The following is a 17,655-nucleotide window of genomic DNA, read 5'->3' as shown; positions in this document are numbered from 1 at the left end:
CTTCCCAAATTATCTCCACTTCCACTGTGTGCCCCTGATGGCATACGCAGCCACACTCTAGGGACAAAAGCATTAAAAAAATATATACCGTGTCTTACTCTCATTGAAAATAACAAAATACTTGGATTTATGTCGCGCCTTTCACGACTACCGGATGTCCCAAGGTGCATTGCAGCCAATGGAGTCCTTTTTGGAGTGTAGTCACTATGGAAATGTGGGAAACGCAGCAGCCAACAAAGTATCCTCCTTAAATAGGTTTGCTAGATTTACAGGGATGATACCAGAACTGAGAGGTTATACTCATCAGGGAAGGCTGAACAGGCTGGGGCTCCCTCCTTTCTCTAGAAAAAGACTTGCACCTTTCACGACCACCAGACGTCCCAGGGCGCTTTACAGCCAATGAAGTACTTTTAAAAACTGTAGTCACTGTTGCAATGTAGGAAACGCAGCAGCCAACTTGCACTCAGCAAGTTCCCACAAACAGCAATGTGATAATGACTACATCGTGGGCTGCCCCGACCTGTGTGAGAACACCACCGCAGGGTCGGAGCTATAAATAGAGCTGGAGCGCTGGGCCCTGGAACATCATGGGCGAAGGTGCAGTGAATGAGGGTACGAGGCCCAGAAGAGCAGAGGGCCCAGGGCAGCACAGGCCTGCCCACACGGTGATATGTGTGCGCACTAGGTCCGTGCAGCAGAGCACGACTCCAGTCGTCCTGGTTCAACCCTTGCCACTGGATAAAGGCCTAGCTCTGTCAAGCCTATGTGATGGCTGATGTGCAAAGGTCACCACACGTTAAAACAATCCACGCACAGGCATCTTCCACCCCCTCAATTGGAGTTCAGGACTGGAACATCTGTGAACTCTTGTGGAAGCAAGTCATCCTCGTTCGAGGGACCGCCAATGATGGACTAGTCAAGTCTAGAGGTAGCAAAAGCATGGATGAGGGTTTCATACCCATAATGATGATCACACCCAAGTGATTTCTTAAATAAAAAGCAGAACCTTCTGTGCAATTCGATAGAATTGCAAACTTCTGCAATCAAATACTGCTGACTCCTGATTTACATTTTTGTCCTATTGTAAATCACAATTTTTTTCACTCAAAACTCCAATTAAAATCCTGCCATCTTTCTCTTCAATTCCATTACTGGCAGCAATTACGAGGGTTAGGGTTAAAAACATGTTTTCTACATTCTGCTTTCACAAATATGATTTTCATAAGAGGACAGGAAAAGTCACTCGGCATATCGAATCTCCTCTCTGACTGATAAAAAAATATGTTACTACAAACTGCAGATTATTAATATGATCTCTGGAGTTTTTCTCTCCTCTTTCCCCCATCTGCCATGCTGCGCTATTCATTAAAATCAAGCTCCAATGGACATGGGACTAGGGGCAGGCATATTATGGGATGGAAACTCAACAAGCCGAGTTATCAGAGACTGACCTGCAGACCTGGTAGCAGACACTTCTCCTCTCCACCCTTCCAGTTCAGGATGGTTGAAGATCACCAACATTCCATTCTTAATGGTCATGCTAAATCCCACACAGTGTATTGCTGGCCTTGCTTGTAATAAGTACAAGTTGCTTTCAATCAATTTTCCCCGGTGATTTGCGCCGTTTTTTAGAGCAGGCTGCTCTTTTTGGCTTAAGTTAAAAAATCAGAGTTTCCGTAATCAATTTGCACCAGCGTAAACTCAGTTAGTTACGATTTTTTTAGCTGAGTTTTTTTTTCAGCCAAAGAGGGCGTAACCTGCTACCCGTGCCAATTCTGGCCATTTAGGCAAGTTTGGCTAGCTGAGAGTTACTCCAGTTCTGCTTAGGCCAGCAGACCGGGAGGCCCTTCGGCCTGGGATAGGGGCGGGAATCGGCGCCTGCATCGGGGTGGGGGGGAACCTTTAATAATTGGAGCTAAGTTGCTACAATATATTTTTGTGTGTTTTTAAGTTGATGCAATGGGTTTTAATGTGTTGCGAGCTGGTTGTATGTTTTACTTTGCAGCCTCAACTCGCATTGTGTCCCTGGTTACTGTGGCAACCTGATCTTTTTGGCGCAGATCAAGGCTCCACCCCCAAAACTGGTTAGGATGCACCAAAATGAAGAAATCTAACGGGGAAACTTAGAACATTTCTTTTGCCGTACTTGGGTCCCAAAAAAACGGGCGTAACTCCTCAAGTACACCATAAAAAAGCTTTGGGGAAAATTGAGCCCATTATATCATAGGCTAGAAACTTGCTTTACTTACTGATTTCTTCTGAGGTCCAGAGTTAAATGCTGTCCTTCTATTTCCACCCAAATCTGGAGTTCATCAGTATAGCTGTTCTGCTCAACAAAAAATGGCTCTCATTAACTCAACAGTGACTGGCTGGAAAAAACATGCATTAAAAGTCAGTCTATTCTTCCTTGCCTGTGACACCAAGACATTTCATGGTCCCCTCTTCACTGCGCAGAGATTGAAGCATGTGACTCCTGTGATCATCCGCTTGTTAGTATTTATTAATCTTTCTTACACAAACTTATCCTTCAATTTTTATGAGACTTTTGTCCGAAATGAAGACAGCAACACCAGCTAATTATCTAAATTGACATTCATTATATACTTCAAATCTCTAACAAACATCTCAATCTCAGTACAGTGCTCAGGAAGAAGTAGATGTTGGGCTGTTATAAGTTTAGGTACAAATTTAGAAATGGAAATATGTGACACGTTAATTGTCTTTTAATCAAAGCAGCTGGTTTCATCTGAGACACATTTCCCTCTGCAAATGGTTTCCTTTTAGTTTAACGAAACTGCATCACAATGAAAGACGGCAAAGTTTCAGTGGGTCAGAGCAAGGGAGCGTCAGTGGGATGGAGGGAGGGAGGGTCGGTGGGAGTGAGGGTCAGTGGGAGGGAGGGAGTGAGGGTCAGTGGGAGGGAGGGAGTGAGGGTCAGTGGGAGGGAGGGAGTGAGGGTCAGTGGGTGGGAGGGAGTGAGGGTCAGTGGGTGGGAGGGAGTGAGGGTCAGTGGGAGTGAGGGTCAGTGGGAGTGAGGGAGGGAGTGTCAGTGGGAGGGAGGGAGAGTCAGTGGGAGAGAGGGAGGGTCAGAGGGAGGGAGGGTCAGTGGGAGGAACAGTGGGAGGGAGGGAGGGTCAGTGGGAGGGAGGTCAGAGGGAGGGGGGTCAGAGGGAGGGAGGGTCAGAGCGATGGAGGGACAGAGGAAGGGGAGACAGAGGGAGGGAGGGTCAGTAGGGAGGGAAGAAGGGAGGGTCAGTGGGAGGGAAGAAGGGAGAATCAGTGGGAGGGAAGAAGGGAGGGTCAGTGGGAGGGAAGAAGGGAGGGTCAGTGAGAGGGAGGGTCAGTGGGAGGGAGGAAGGATCAGTGGGAGGGAGCGAGGATCAGTGGGAGGGAGCGAGGATCAGTGGGAGGGAGGGAGAAGGTCAGGGGAGGGAGGGAGAGGGTCAGTGGGAGGGAGGGAGCGGGTCAGTGGGAGAAGGGGAGGGAGGGTCAGTGGGAGGGAGGGAGGGAGGATCAGTAGGAGGGAGGGAGGATCAGTGGGGAGGGAGGATCAGTGGGGAGGGAGGGTCAGAGGGAGGGAGGTCAGTAGGAGGGAGGGTCAGTAGGGAAGGAGAGTCAGTAGGGAGGGAAGAAGGGAGGGTCAGATGGAGGGAAGAAGGGAGGGTCAGTGGGAGGGAGGGGAGGCTCGGTCAGTGGGAGGGAGGGTCAGTGGGAGGGAGGGTCAGAGGGAGGGAGGGAGGGTCAGTGGGGAGGGAGGGAGGATCAGTGGGGAGGGAAGAAGGGAGGGTCAGTGGGAGGGAAGAAGGGTCAGTGGGAGAGAGGGAGGGGTGGGAGCGTCAGAGAGAGTGAGGGTCAGAGGGAGGGAGGGAGTGAGGGTCAGTGGGAGTGAGGGCCAGTGGGAGGGAGGGTCAGTGGGAGGGAGGGAGGGTCGGAGGGAGGGAGTGAGGGACAGTGGGAGTGAGGGTCAATGGGAGGGAGGGTCAGAGGGAGGGAGGGAGGGTTAGAGGGAGAGAGGGTCAGTGGGAGGGAGGGTCAGAGGAGGGAGGGAGGGTCAGAGGGAGGGAGGGAGGGTCAGTGGGAGGAAAGGTCAGAGGGAGGGAGGAAGGGTCAGAGGGAGGGTCAGTGGGAGGGAGGGTCAGTGGGAGGGAGGAAGGATCAGTGGGAGGGAGCGAGGATCAGTGGGAGGGAGCGAGGATCAGTGGGAGGGAGGGAGGTCAGTGGGAGGGAGGGAGGGGGTCAGTGGGAGGGAGGGAGCGAGTCAGTGGGAGGGAGGGTGAGTGGGAGAAGGGGAGGGAGGGTCAGTGGGAGGGAGGGAGGGAGGATCAGTGGGGAGGGAGGGAGGGTCAGAGGGAGTGGGGTCAGTAGGAGGGAGGGTCAGTAGGGAAGGAGAGTCAGTAGGGAGGGAAGAAGGGAGGGTCAGTGGGAGGGAAGAAGGGAGGGTCAGTGGGAGGGAGGGGAGGCTCGGTCAGTGGGAGGGAGGGTCAGAGGGAGGGAGGGAGGGTCAGTGGGGAGGGAGGGAGGGAGGATCAGTGGGGAGGGAAGAAGTGAGGGTCAGTTGGAGGGAAGAAGGGTCAGTGGGAGAGAGGGAGGGGAGGGAGCGTCAGAGGGAGTGAGGGTCAGAGGGAGGGAGGGAGTGAGGGTCAGTGGGAGTGAGGGCCAGTGGGAGGGAGGGAGGGTCAGTAGGAGGGAGGGAGGGTCAGAGGGAGGGAGAGAGGGTCAGTGGGAGGGAGGGTCAGAGGGAGGGAGGGTCAGTGGGAGGAAGGGTCGGTCAGTGGGAGGGAGTGAGGGACAGTGGGAGTGAGGGTCAATGGGAGGGAGGGTCAGAGGGAGGGAGAGTGGGTCAGTGGGAGGGAGGGTCAGAGGGAGGGAGGGTCAGTGGGAGGAAGGGTCAGAGGGAGGGAGGGAGGGTCAGTGGGAGAGAGGGAGGAAGGGTCAGTGGGAGGGAGGGTCAGAGGGTGGGTCAGAGGGAGGGAGGGAGGGTCAGAGTGAGGGAGGGTCAGAGGGAGGGATATTGAGCCACACACATCAGGAAAGCTTCTGCTTCAGTCCCTGTCAGTAGGACCAACTGTTGGGTTTTTAGAACAGGTTTCAACAAACCAGGATACGGAAGGAAAAACTGGTCAAAGTTTGATCACTATCTACCGACCCTTGCTCGAGGTGATTTGCAAAGGTATTCCTCAAGGGTCAGTTTTGGGTCCATTGCAATTTTTCTAAATGACCGAGACTTGGGTGTACGGAGCAGCATTATAGTTTCCAGATGATACGAAACTTGGTAACTATAGAATATAGTGATGAGGATAGTTATAGACTTCAGGATGACAGAGAGTATGGTGAAATGAGCAGAAGCATGGCAGATGAAGATCTGTGCAGTGAAGTGTGAAGTGATGCACTCGGCAAGGACTACTACGGAAAGACAGTATACTATAAATGGTACAGTTTTGAAAGTTTTTTGCTGTAAATTTCTATGATTCTATACCTAGCCACATAAGGAGATATTAGGCAGGTTGGTCAAAGAGGTAGGATTTAAGCAGCATCTTAAAGGAGGAGAAAGAGGGAGAGAGGCGGAGAGCTTTAGGGAGGGAACTCCAGAGTTCAGAACCCAGGCAGCTGAAGGCACGGCCACCAATGGCGGAGCGATTAAAGTGAGGATGTGCAAGAGGCCAAAACTTGGAAGTATAGTGAACAGTGAGGAGGAGAGGGATAGACTTCAGGAAGACATCGACAGGCGGGTGAAATGGGCAGACACGTGGCAGATGAAATTTAACGCAGAAAAGTGTGAAGTGATACATTTTGGGAGAAAGAATGAGGAAAGTGTAAAGTCCTTACTCGACAGCATGAAACCACACGAGACACATTCTGGGGACAAGGCCACTCTGTGACCTTAACTCTTTATTACAGGACTCCAGAAGAGATGACCCTGCGTGGGACCTCCCTTTATATACCTGAGTGATCAGGTAAACATAGAAAATAGCTTCAGGAGTAGGCCATTTGGCCCTTCGAGCCTGAACCACCATTCAATGAGTTCATGGCTGAACATGCAACTTCAGTACTCCATTCCTGCTTTCTCGCCATACCCCTTGATCCCCCTAGTAGTAAGGACTATATTTAGTGGATTGGCCTCAACAACTTTCTGTGGTAGAGAATTCCACAGGTTCACCACTCTCTGGGTGAAGAAGTTTCTCCTCATCTCGGTCCTAAATGGCTTACCCCTTATCCTTAGGGGTGTCTCCCTCAAGTTCACCCCCTGTGGTCAAGGTGTGCATCTAATTTGAGTGTATACAGTAATACAGTAGTGTTGCATTGTAGTTACAAACATGACATCACCTTCCCCCCCCCCCTTCCCCCCCCCCCGCCAAAGTCTTACTGGGATCATAGGTTTAGTTTTTCAGGTGTTCTCCGCTCCCACGTGGAGCGCCGCAGTTGGGGCTCTGGTTGTTGGACACTGACGTGAGTGTCTGTCACCTGTGGTGATTCTGGCCTGTCCGGGCTGACCTCAGGGACTGTGCATTCTTCTGATTGCTCTTGTTGCACGTTTGCTGGCGGTAGTGTGAGCTCCATCGCATGGTCTTCTTCAGGTTCCTCCGTGTCCATGCTGAACCTTTTTTTTTTACTTGGTCCAGATGCCTACGGCATATCTGGCCATTGTTGAGTTTTACCACGATAACCCTATTCCACTCTTGGTCAATTACAGTACCCTCAAGCATTTGGGCCCCATGGCGTAAAAATAAAAAAGGGAAGGTGGCTCAACCGTGGCTATCTAGGGAAATCAGGGATAGTATTAAAGCCAAGGAAGTGGCATACAAATTGGCCAGAAATAGCAGCGAACCCGGGGACTGGGAGAAATTTAGAACTCAGCAGAGGAGGACAAAGGGTTTGATGAGGGCAGGGAAAATAGAGTACGAGAAGAAGCTTGCAGGGAACATTAAGACGGATTGCAAAAGTTTCTATAGATACGTAAAGAGAAAAAGGTTAGTAAAGACAAACGTAGGTCCCCTGCAGTCAGAATCAGGGGAAGTCATAACGGGGAACAAAGAAATGGCAGACCAATTGAACAAGTGCTTTGGTTTGGTATTCACTAAGGAAGACACAAACAACCTTCCGGATATAAAAGGGGTCAGAGGGTCGAGTAAGAAGGAGGAACTGAGGGAAATCCTTATCAGTCCGGAAATTGTGTTGGGGAAATTGATGGGATTGAAGGCCGAAAAATCACCAGGGCCTGACGGACTGCATCCCAGAGTACTTAAGGAGGTGACCTTGGAAATAGTGGATGCATTGACAGTCATTTTCCAACATTCCATAGACTCTGGATCAATGTAACCCCACTTTTTAAAAATGGAGCGAGAGAGAAAACACGGAATTATAGACCGGTCAGCCTGACATCAGTACTGGGTAAAATGATGGAATCAATTATTAAGGATGTCATAGCAGCGCATTTGGAAAGAGGTGACATGATAGGTCCAAGTCAGCATGGATTTGTGAAAGGGAAATCATGCTTGACAAATCTTATGGAATTTTTTGAGGATGTTTCCAGTAGAGTGGACAAGGGAGAACCAGTTGATGTGCTGTATTTGGACTTTCACAAGGCTTTCGACAAGGTCCCACACAAGAGATTAATGTGCAAAGTTAAAGCACATGGGATTGGGGGTAGTGTGCTGACATGGATTGAGAACTGGTTGTCAGACAGGAAGCAAAGAGTAGGAGTAAATGGGTACTTTTCAGAATGGCAGGCAGTGACTAGTGGGGTACCGCAAGGTTCTGTGCTGGGGCCCCAGCTGTTTACATTGTACATTAATGATTTAGACGAGGGGATTAAATGTAGTATCTCCAAATTTGCGGATGACACTAAGTTGGGTGGCAGTGTGAGCTGCGAGGAGGATGCTATGAGGCTGCAGAGTGACTTGGATCGGTTAGGTGAGTGGGCAAATGCATGGCAGATGAAGTATAATGTGGATAAATGTGAGGTTATCCACTTTGGTGGTAAAAACAGAGAGACAGACTATTATCTGAATGGTGACAGATTAGGAAAAGGGGAGGTGCAACGAGACCTGGGTGTCATGGTACATCAGTCATTGAAGGTTGGCATGCAGATACAGCAGGCGGTTAAGAAAGCAAATGGCATGTTGGCCTTCATTGTAAGGGGATTTGAGTACAGGGGCAGGGAGGTGTTACTACAGTTGGACACAAGCCTTGGTGAGGCCACACCTGGAGTATTGTGTACAGTTATGGTCTCCTAACTTGAGGAAGGACATTCTTGCTATTGAGGGAGTGCAGCGAAGGTTCACCAGACTGATTCCCGGGATGGCGGGACTGACATATCAAGAAAGACTGGATCAACTGGGCTTGTATTCACTGGAGTTCAGAAGAATGAGAGGGGATCTCATAGAAACGTTTAAAATTCTGACGGGTTTAGACAGGTTAAATGCAGAAGAATGTTACCAATGTAGGGGAAGTCCAGAACCAGGGGTCACAGTCTAAGGATAAGGGGGAAGCCATTTAGGACCGATGAGGAGAAACTTCTTCACCCAGAGAGTGGTGAACCTGTGGAATTCTCTACCACAGAAAGTTGTTGAGGCCAATTCACTAAATATATTCAAAAAGGAGTTAGATGTAGTCCTTGCTACTCGGGGGATCAAGGCGTATGGTGAGAAAGCAGGAATGGGATACTGAAGTTGCATGTTCAGCTGTGAACTCATTGAATGGCGGTGCAGGCTAGAAGGGCCGAATGGCCGACTCCTGCACCTATTTTCTATCTTTCTATGTTTCTATGACAAGGAGCTATACAGACTAATCCCACTTTCCAGTTCTTGGTCTGTAGCCTTCTAGATTACAGCACTTCAAGTGTTTTTTAAATGTTGTGAGGGTTTCTGCCTCTACCACCCATTCAGGCAGTGAGTTCCAGACTCCCACCACCCTCTGGGTGAAGAAATTTCCTCTCAAATCTCCTCTAAACCTCCTGCCAATTACTTTCAATCTGTGCCTCCTGGTTGTTGACTCCTCTCGAAGGGAAACAGGTCCTTCCTATCCACTCTATCCAGGCTCCTCATAATTTTATACACCTCAATAAGGTCTCCCCTCAGCCTCCTCTGTTCCAAAGAAAACAAACCCAGCCTATCCAATCTTTCCTCGTAGCTAAAATTCTCCAGTCCAGGCACCATCGTCGTGAATCTCCTCTGTACCCTCTCTAGTGCAATCACATCTTTCCTGTAATGTGGTGACCAGAACTCACGCAGTACTTTAGCTGTGGCCTAACCAGTGTTTTATACAGTTCAAGCATAACCTCCCTGCTCTTGTATTCTATGCCTCGGCTAATATAAGCAAGTATTCTGTTTGCCTTCTTAACCACGTTATCTACCTGGCCTGCTTCCTTCAGGGATCTGTGGACCTGCACTCCAAGGTCCCTTTGTTCCTCTACATTTCTCAGTATCGTACCATTTAATGTGTATTCCCTTGCCTTGTTAGCCCTCCCCAAATGCATTACCTTCTCCAGATTCAATTCAATTTGCCACCGTTCTGCCAACCTGACCAGTTCATTGATTATCACCCTGCAGTCTACAGCTTTCTTCTTCATTATCAACCACACAGCTGATTTTAGTATCATCTGCAAACTTCTTAATCATACCCCCTGCATTCAAGCCTAAATCATTGATATATATACCATAAAAAGCAAGGGACCTTATTCTGAGCCCTGCGGAACCCCACCTCAAACAGCCTTCCAGTCACATCCATATACATTACATCAAACACACTGCCCTCATCGACCCTCCTGGTTACCTCCTCAAAAAATTCAATCAAGTTAGACAGACACGACCTTCCCTTAACAAATCCATGCTGACTGACCTTGATTAATCCGTGTCTTTCTAAATGAAGATTTATCCTGACCCTCAGAATTTTTTCCAATAATTTTCCCACTACCGAGGTTAGGCTGACTAGCCTGTAATTACTCAGTCTATCCCTTTCTCCCTTTTTAACAAAGGTCTCCAGCACACTTTAGCCAGAGAGGATTGGAAAATGATGGTCAGAGCCGCTGCTATTTCCTCTTTTGCTTCTCTTTACAGCCTGGGATACATTTCATCCGGGCCTGGGGGTTTATCCACTTTCAAAACTTCTAAGCCCCTTAATACTTCCTCTCTCACTATGTTTATTTCATCTAATATTTCACATTCCTCCTCCCTGATTGTAATGTCTGCATCGCCCCTCTCTTTTGTGAAAACAGACGCAAAGTATTCATGAAGAATCATACCATCATCATTCACCTCCACACACCGATTTCCTTTATGGTCTCTAATAGGCCCTACTCTTTCTTTAGTTATCCTTTTGCTCTTAATGTATTTATAAAACATCTTTGCCTTTTCCTTCATTTTACGCGCCAAAATTTTTCATGCTCTCTCTTTGCTTTCCTAATTATATGGCATCTTGCACGACCTCAGGATGTCCCAAAGCGCTTTAGAGACAATTTTTTAAAATTATTCATACATGGGATGTGAGCAGCGCTGGCAAGGCCAGCATTTATTGCCCATCCCTAATTGCCCTTGAGTGGATGGTGGTGGTGATGAGCTGCCTTGTAGAACTACTGCAGTCCTTGTGGTGAAGGTACTCCTTTGTAGCAGTTTGGTACAGAGTGGCTTGTTAGGCCATTTCAGAGGGCAGTTATGAGTCAACCACATTGCTGTGGGTCTGGAGTCACATATTGGAGACCAGATAGGGATGGCAGATTTCCTTCCCTGAGGACATTAGTGAACCAGATGGGTTTTTATGACAATCCAGTGGTTTCATGGTCACCATTACCAGATTTATTTAATTAACTGAATTTAAATTCTCCAGTTGCTGTGGCGGGATTTGAACTCACGTCTCCGGATCATTAGTCCAAGCCTCTGGATTACTTTTGAAGTGTAGTCAATGTTGTAATGTAGGAGACTGCAAGGTGGGAAGCCGGCCAGGAGAACACTCGAGTCTAGCGGTAACAATTACGGGTTTCAGCAGTAGATGAGCTGAGGTAGAGGCGGAGACAGGCAATGTTACAGAGGTGAAAAAAGGTGGTCTTGGGAATGGAGCGGATAAGGGATGCGGAAGCTCATCTCAGGGTCAAATATGACACCAAGATTGCAAAGTTGGTTCAGCCTTGGACAGTGGTCAGGATGAGGAATGGAGTCGGGGGCCGAGGTCATTATTCAATCTTCCCAACATTTAGTTGGGAATATCTACTCACCCAAACTGGAGGTCAGCCAAACAGCGTGACATATCAGAGGCAGTGGAGGGGTCGAGAGAGGTGGTGGTGGTGAGGTAGAGCTGGGTGTCATCACTGTACATGTTTGACCTGACGTGTTTTCGGATGGTGTCACCGAGGGACAGCATGTAGATGATGTCATGTATGTATGCTTGGGGTTACTAGCCACCAGGTGGCGCCATTGTCGGAGGTCATTGGGCTGTACGCACGTGTGTCCAGCCCAGGTATAAAAGGCAAGCCATCATGTAATGTAATCACTTTGGGCCCTAATAAAGCAGAGCCAGGTTTGTACCTGTGTTAGTTTACAGTATTCAGTCTATCGAGTTATTACATACATAACATTTGGCGTCGAGGTAACTCAAGAACAATCGCATGCAAAAATGAGCACAATTGGAATTCTGGAGAGATTCGTGGAGGGAGAGGACTGGGCAGATTTTGTACCTCGCCTGGACCAGTACGCCGTGGTCAACAAAATGGAGGAACCCACTGATGCAGTTAGGCGCAGGGTGGTCTTCCTCATGGTTTGCGGTCCGAAAATCTATGGACTCAAAGAATCTTCTCTCGCCTGCAAGTCCAAGGACAAGGACAATGAGGAATTGTGTACTCTGGTACGTGACCATCTCAAACCAGAAGGCGGCATATCATCTCACGATATCGATTCTACAAGCACGTTCGTTCTGAGGGCCAGGATGTGTCAGAATTCGTTGCTGACCTAAGATGTCTAGCTGGGCCATGTGAGTTCAAAAACGCATTGGGAGACATGCTGCGTGACTTCTTTGTAATCGGCATCAACCATGAGGTGATCCTGCGTAAGCTACCGGCAGCGGAGATGCTGGATTTGAACAAGGCCATCATGGTTGCCCAGGCATGCATGACGACGGACAAAAACTTAAAGCAGATATCATCGAAAAATCGGAACTCAGCAACTACTGTAAACAAGATTGTATCGTCGTTTGGCAGAGCTGCATATGGCAGGGCCTACTCGACTGCGTATGCGAAATCTGTGGCTGCCCATAGTCCGCCAACGGGAATGAATCCGATTTCACCATGTTGGCGTTGTGGGGGCAATCATCGGCCTCATCAGTGTCGATTTAAACAGTACATTGATAAAGGCTGTTCGAGACTGGGGCATCTCCAGCGCATGTGTCCGCAACTGAGCAAGCGTGCTGCGACACATCATGTGGAGGATGATGACCAGTATAGCACGGATCCGGATCTGCAATCCGAGATACCAGAGGGGGAAGTGTATGGACTGTATTTGTGCCTAACAAAGAGCCAACCAATGTTGAACTTAACGGTGTGCCGGTACCGATGGAATTGAGTCAATCAATAATGAGCCAGAGGACATTCAACAAGCTGTGGGACATTGAGGCAGTGAGGCGTAAGCTGAATCCAATCAATGCTAAGTTGCATACATACACTAAAGAACTCATAACAGTGATTGGCAGTGCAGTTGTCAAGGTGTCGTATGATGGTGCGGTTCATGATTTACCGTTATGGATTGTTCCAGGCAATAGTCCAATGCTGTTCAGCAGGAATTGGCTAGAAAAAAATCAAATGGAATTGGAACGATATCAAAGCATTGTCATCGGAGGATGATACTCCATGTGCTCAAGTGCTGAGAAAGTTCCCCTCGCTGTTTGAACCAGACATCGGCAATTTCACGGGAGCCAAGGTGCAGATCCACGTGGACTCGGATGCAAGACCCATCCATCATAAAGATCGGGCGGTTCCGTACATGAGGGAGAAAGTCAAAATCGAACTGGACAGACTCCAGTGTGAAGAGGTCATATCACCGGTCGAATTTAACGAATGGGCCAGCCCCACTGTTCCTGTGTTGAAGACTGATGGCACTGTCAGGATTTGTGGAGACTACAAGGTTACGATCAACCGAGTTTCGAAACAGGATCAACACCCGTTACCGAAGGCTGATGACCTGTTTGCAACGCTAGCCGGGGGGAAGTCGTTCACTAAACTGGATCTGACGTTGGCCTACAAGACACAGGAGCTGGTCGAGACATCAAAGAAACTTACCTGCATCAACACTCTTAAAGGACTGTTCATCTACAACAGGTGTCCTTTCGGAATTCGCTCGGCTGCAGCCATATTTCAGAGGGACATGGAGAGTCTACTGAAGTCCATCCCTAGAACCATCGTGTTCCAAGATGACATCCTGGTCACAGGTCGTGACACCGCCGAATAGCTGAACAACCTGGAAGAGGTTCTACATTGTCTGGACAAAGTGGGACTCAGACTGAAACGTTCAAAGTGTGTCTTCATGGCACCAGAAGTCGAATTCCTGGGGAGGAAAATTTCTGCTGATGGCATCAGGCCTACAGACTCGAAAACCAAGGCCATCAAAAATGCACCCAAGCCTCAGAATGTGACGGAGCTGCAATCGTTCCTTGGTCCACTCAACTACTTCGGTAATTTCCTACCTAGATTGAGCACTTCATTAGAGCCACTGCATATGCTGCTAAGAAAAGGCGACAACTAGGTGTGGGGTGCATCAAGATAGAGCTTTTGAGAAAGCTACTAATCTGCTTTACTCAACAAGCTACTGGTACATTATGATCTGTGTAAGCGTCTAGTATTGGCCTGTGATGCTTCACCATGTGGATTTGGTTGCGTGTTCCAACAAGCTAATGAGTCGGATAAACTACAACCTGTTGCGTATGCTTCTAAAAGTTTGAAAGGGCAGAAAGAGCCTACAGCATGGTAGAAAAAGAAGCATTAGCCTGTGTGTATGGGGTTAAAAAGATGCATCAGTACCTGTTTGGTCTTCGGTTTAAACTGGAAACGGATCACAAGCCACTCATTTCATTGTTTTCGGAAAACAAAGGTATAAATACCAGTGCATCATCCCGCATCCAGAGGTGGAAGCTGACATTATCTGCTTATGATTATGTAATTCGCCATAGAGCTGGCATCGAGAATTTTGCCGATGCACTGAGCCGTATGCCATTGCCCACATTGGAGGTGGAGACGCCACAACCTGCAGATCTACTGTTAATTATGGTTGCTTTTGAAAGTGAAGGAACCCCTGTCACGGCTCAACAAGTTAAGACCTGGCCAGCCAGGATCCGATATTATCGGTTGTGAAACGCTGTGTCCTTAGTGGTGATTGGTCTGCCATACCCAAGCAAATTGGTGATGAGACCAAACCTTACAACCGTCGCAAAGACGAACTATCCATCCAGTCAGATTGTTTACTGTGGGGTAATCGTGTTGTTATGCCTAAGAAAGGCAGAGAGAAATTTGTACATAATCGACATAGCACTCATCCCAGTATTGTTATGATGAAAGCCTTTGCCAGATCTCATGTATGGTGGCCTGGAAGTGACTCTGATCTGGAATCATTTGTGCATCAGTGCAACACTTGCATGCAGCTAAGTAAAGCACCAGCGGAATCGCCGCTGAGTCTGTGGTCATGGCCATCTAAACCATGGTCCAGGATCCACATCGACTTTGCAGGTTCCTTCCTGGGAAAAATGTTTTTAGTTGTGGTGGATGCATATTCCAAGTAGAGTGTATAATCATGTCATTCAGTATATCCACAGCTACCATTGAGAGCCTTCGTGTCATGTTTGCCACTCATGGTCTGCCCGACATCGTTGTAAGCGACAATGGACCTTGCTTCACTAGTCTGGAGTTTCAAGAGTTCATGAAACTCAATGGTATCAAACATGTGAGGTCAGCACCATTCAAACCCACATCTAATGGTCAAGCAGAGTGTGCTGTCCAAACCATCAAGCAGGGTATGAAACGTGTAACTCAAGGTTCACTGCAGACTCGCTTGTCATGTATATTGCTTAGTTACAGGACAAGATCCCACACGCTTACCGGGGTCCTCCCTGCTGAACTATTGATGGAGAGGTCTCAAGACCAAGCTCTCTCTTGTCCACCCTGACTTGGATGTTGAATACAGATGTCAAAGGCAGCAGTGGTATCATGATCGCGCAGCTGTGTCAGGCGACATTTCTGTCAATGATCCTGTGTCTGTACTAAATTATGGTCAAGGTCCCAAGTGGATCGCTGGTACTCTTACGGCCAAGGAGGGTAACAGATTGTTTATCGTTAAGCTCCAGAATGGGCAAACATGCAGGAAACATGTTGATTAGATAACGGATGAACCGGAACAGTCTGAGGAAGACACAATCAGTGACCAACCAGTCCTCAGTCATCAGAGGACTCCGCTGTCATCAATGAATCTGGACATTCAATTCCTGACATGGTCATTGCCACTCCCATCAGACTGGCTACCCAGCCCCCAGCCATAACAGACTCAGAACACTCGTCCAAAGCTGGAGTTGAACTGAGACATTCAACACGGGAGCAGAAAGCCCCGGACCGTCTCAATTTGTAAAAAGACTGTTACTAATATCTTAAAGGGGAATATTGTCATGTCCGTCGTGAGACCGTCGTGAGACAGGTTAGTCTTACCCTACTGATGATGTGTTGTTGCAATAGTAATCCTGCTCAGTACGAGAGGAACCACAGGTTCAGACATTTGGTGTATGTGCTTGGCTGAGGAGCCAATGGTGCGAAGCTACCATCTGTGGGATTATGACTGAACACCTCTAAGTCAGAATCCCCCCCTAAACGTAACGATACCCTAGTGCCGCAGATCACCAGTTGGCCTGGGATAGCCGACTCCGGTCGGTGTGTTGTGCCGCTCGTTTCGGGGCTGGAGTGCGGACGGATGGGCGCCGCCTCTCTCCTGTTTACGCATAGCATGTTCGTGGGGAACCTGGAGCTAAATTATTCGTAGACGACCTGATTCTGGCTCAGGGTTTCGTACGTAGCGGAGCAGCTATCTCGTTGCGATCTATTGAAAGTCAGCCCTCGAGCCAAACCGACCTCAGATCAGATGTGACAACCCGCTGAATTTAAGCATATTACTAAGCGGAGGAAAAGAAACTAACAAGGATTCCCCTAGTAACTGCGAGTGAAGAGGGAAGAGCCCAGCGCCGAATCCCCGCTCGCCTGGCGGGCGTGGGAAATGTGGTGTATAGAAGACCTCTTTCTCCGACGACGCTCCGGGGCCCAAGTCCTTCTGATCGCGGCTTAGCCTGTGGACGGTATGAGGCCGGTAGCGGCCCCCGGCTCGTCAGGATCGAGTTTTCTTGGAGTCGGGTTGCTTTTGAATGCAGCCCAAAGTGGGTGGTAAACTCCATCTAAGGCTAAATACTGGCACGAGACCGACAGTCAATAAGTACCGTAAGGGAAAGTTGAAAAGAACTTTGAAGAGAGAGTTCAAGAGGGCGTGGAAAAAAAAAAGGATCAAGGGGTATGGCGAGAAAGCATGGGTGGGGTACTGAAGTTGCATGTTCAGCCATGAACTCATTGAATGGCGGTGCAGACTCAAAGGTCCGAATGGCCGACTCCTGCACCTATTTTCTATGTTTCTATGTATGCTTGGGGTTACGAGTCACCAGGTAGCGCCACTGTCGGAGGTCATTGGGCTGTACGCACGTGTGCGCGGCCCAGGTATAAAAGGCAAGTCAACATGTAATGTAATCACTTTGGGCCCGAATAATTCAGAGGTAGGTTTGTACAAGTGTCAGTTTACAGTATTCAGTCTATCGAGTTATTACATACATAACAGATGAGAAATAGGAAGGGGCCAACGATTGATCCTCGGGGACTCCAGAGGTAATGGTGCGGGAGCAGGAAGAGAAGCCACTGCAGGTGATTCGCTAGCTACAACTGTATAGATAGGAACGGAACCGACTGAGGGCAGTCCCATCCGGGTGGACGATGGAGGAGAGGTGTTGAAGGAGGATGGTGTGGTCAACTGCGTCAAAGGCTGCAAACAGGTCGAGAAGGATGAGGAGCGATAGTTTACAATGGTCACGATCACTTAGGATGTCATTTGTGACTTTGATATGAGCCGTTTCAGTGCTGTGGCAGGGGTGGAAAGCTGATTGGAGCGGTTTAAACATTGGCCCTGAAATTCCGATTGGGCCTTCCCGCGGGCATTTTAGAGAAAAAAATTCGCACTTACCTTAAGCTGCTGCCTACATCCGCACTTCCGAGCCTGTGGCCTCTTTTGACTGCCAGTCGCAGCGCGTGCACGTGGGGACGTGCGCAGTGCTGGAGCTGACATCACGTGGCTCTGGGCAGCCAATCAGGTAAGGTATCATAGTAATAGGAGTTCCGCAGGGTCCTATGGACTGGAGGGTAACTAATGTAACACCACTTTTTAAAAAAGGAGGGGGAGAGAAAACGGGTAATTATAGACTGGTTAGCCTGACATCAGTGGTGGGGAAAATGTTGGAATCAATCATTAAAGATTGGCGTAAAAATAAAAAAGGGAAGGTGGCCCAACCGTGGCTATCAAGGGAAATCAGGGATAGTATTAAAGCCAAGGAAGTGGCATACAAATTGGCCAGAAATAGCAGCGAACCCGGGGACTGGGAGAAATTTAG

At 48.6% G+C, this 17,655-nt stretch overlaps 1 protein-coding gene across 1 annotated transcript in view; it reads right to left on the bottom strand.

Moving 5' to 3' along the window:
• The window catches only part of LOC139235179 (zinc metalloproteinase-disintegrin-like batroxstatin-2), a 546,822-nt gene extending 544,499 nt beyond the window's left edge, over positions 1 to 2,323 (bottom strand). The window contains exon 1 of the mRNA XM_070866402.1: positions 2,250 to 2,323. The gene's annotated coding sequence lies outside the window, so the exon portion shown is untranslated. The remainder of the gene's footprint in view (positions 1 to 2,249) is intronic.
• Between the last annotated feature and the right edge of the window lie 15,332 nt (positions 2,324 to 17,655).

This window comes from Pristiophorus japonicus, chromosome 2 (assembly GCF_044704955.1).
Source record: "Pristiophorus japonicus isolate sPriJap1 chromosome 2, sPriJap1.hap1, whole genome shotgun sequence".
NCBI lineage: Eukaryota > Metazoa > Chordata > Chondrichthyes > Pristiophoridae > Pristiophorus > Pristiophorus japonicus.
The sequence above is the reverse complement of the archived record's forward strand: the minus strand, read 5'-3'. Positions and strand labels throughout refer to the sequence as shown.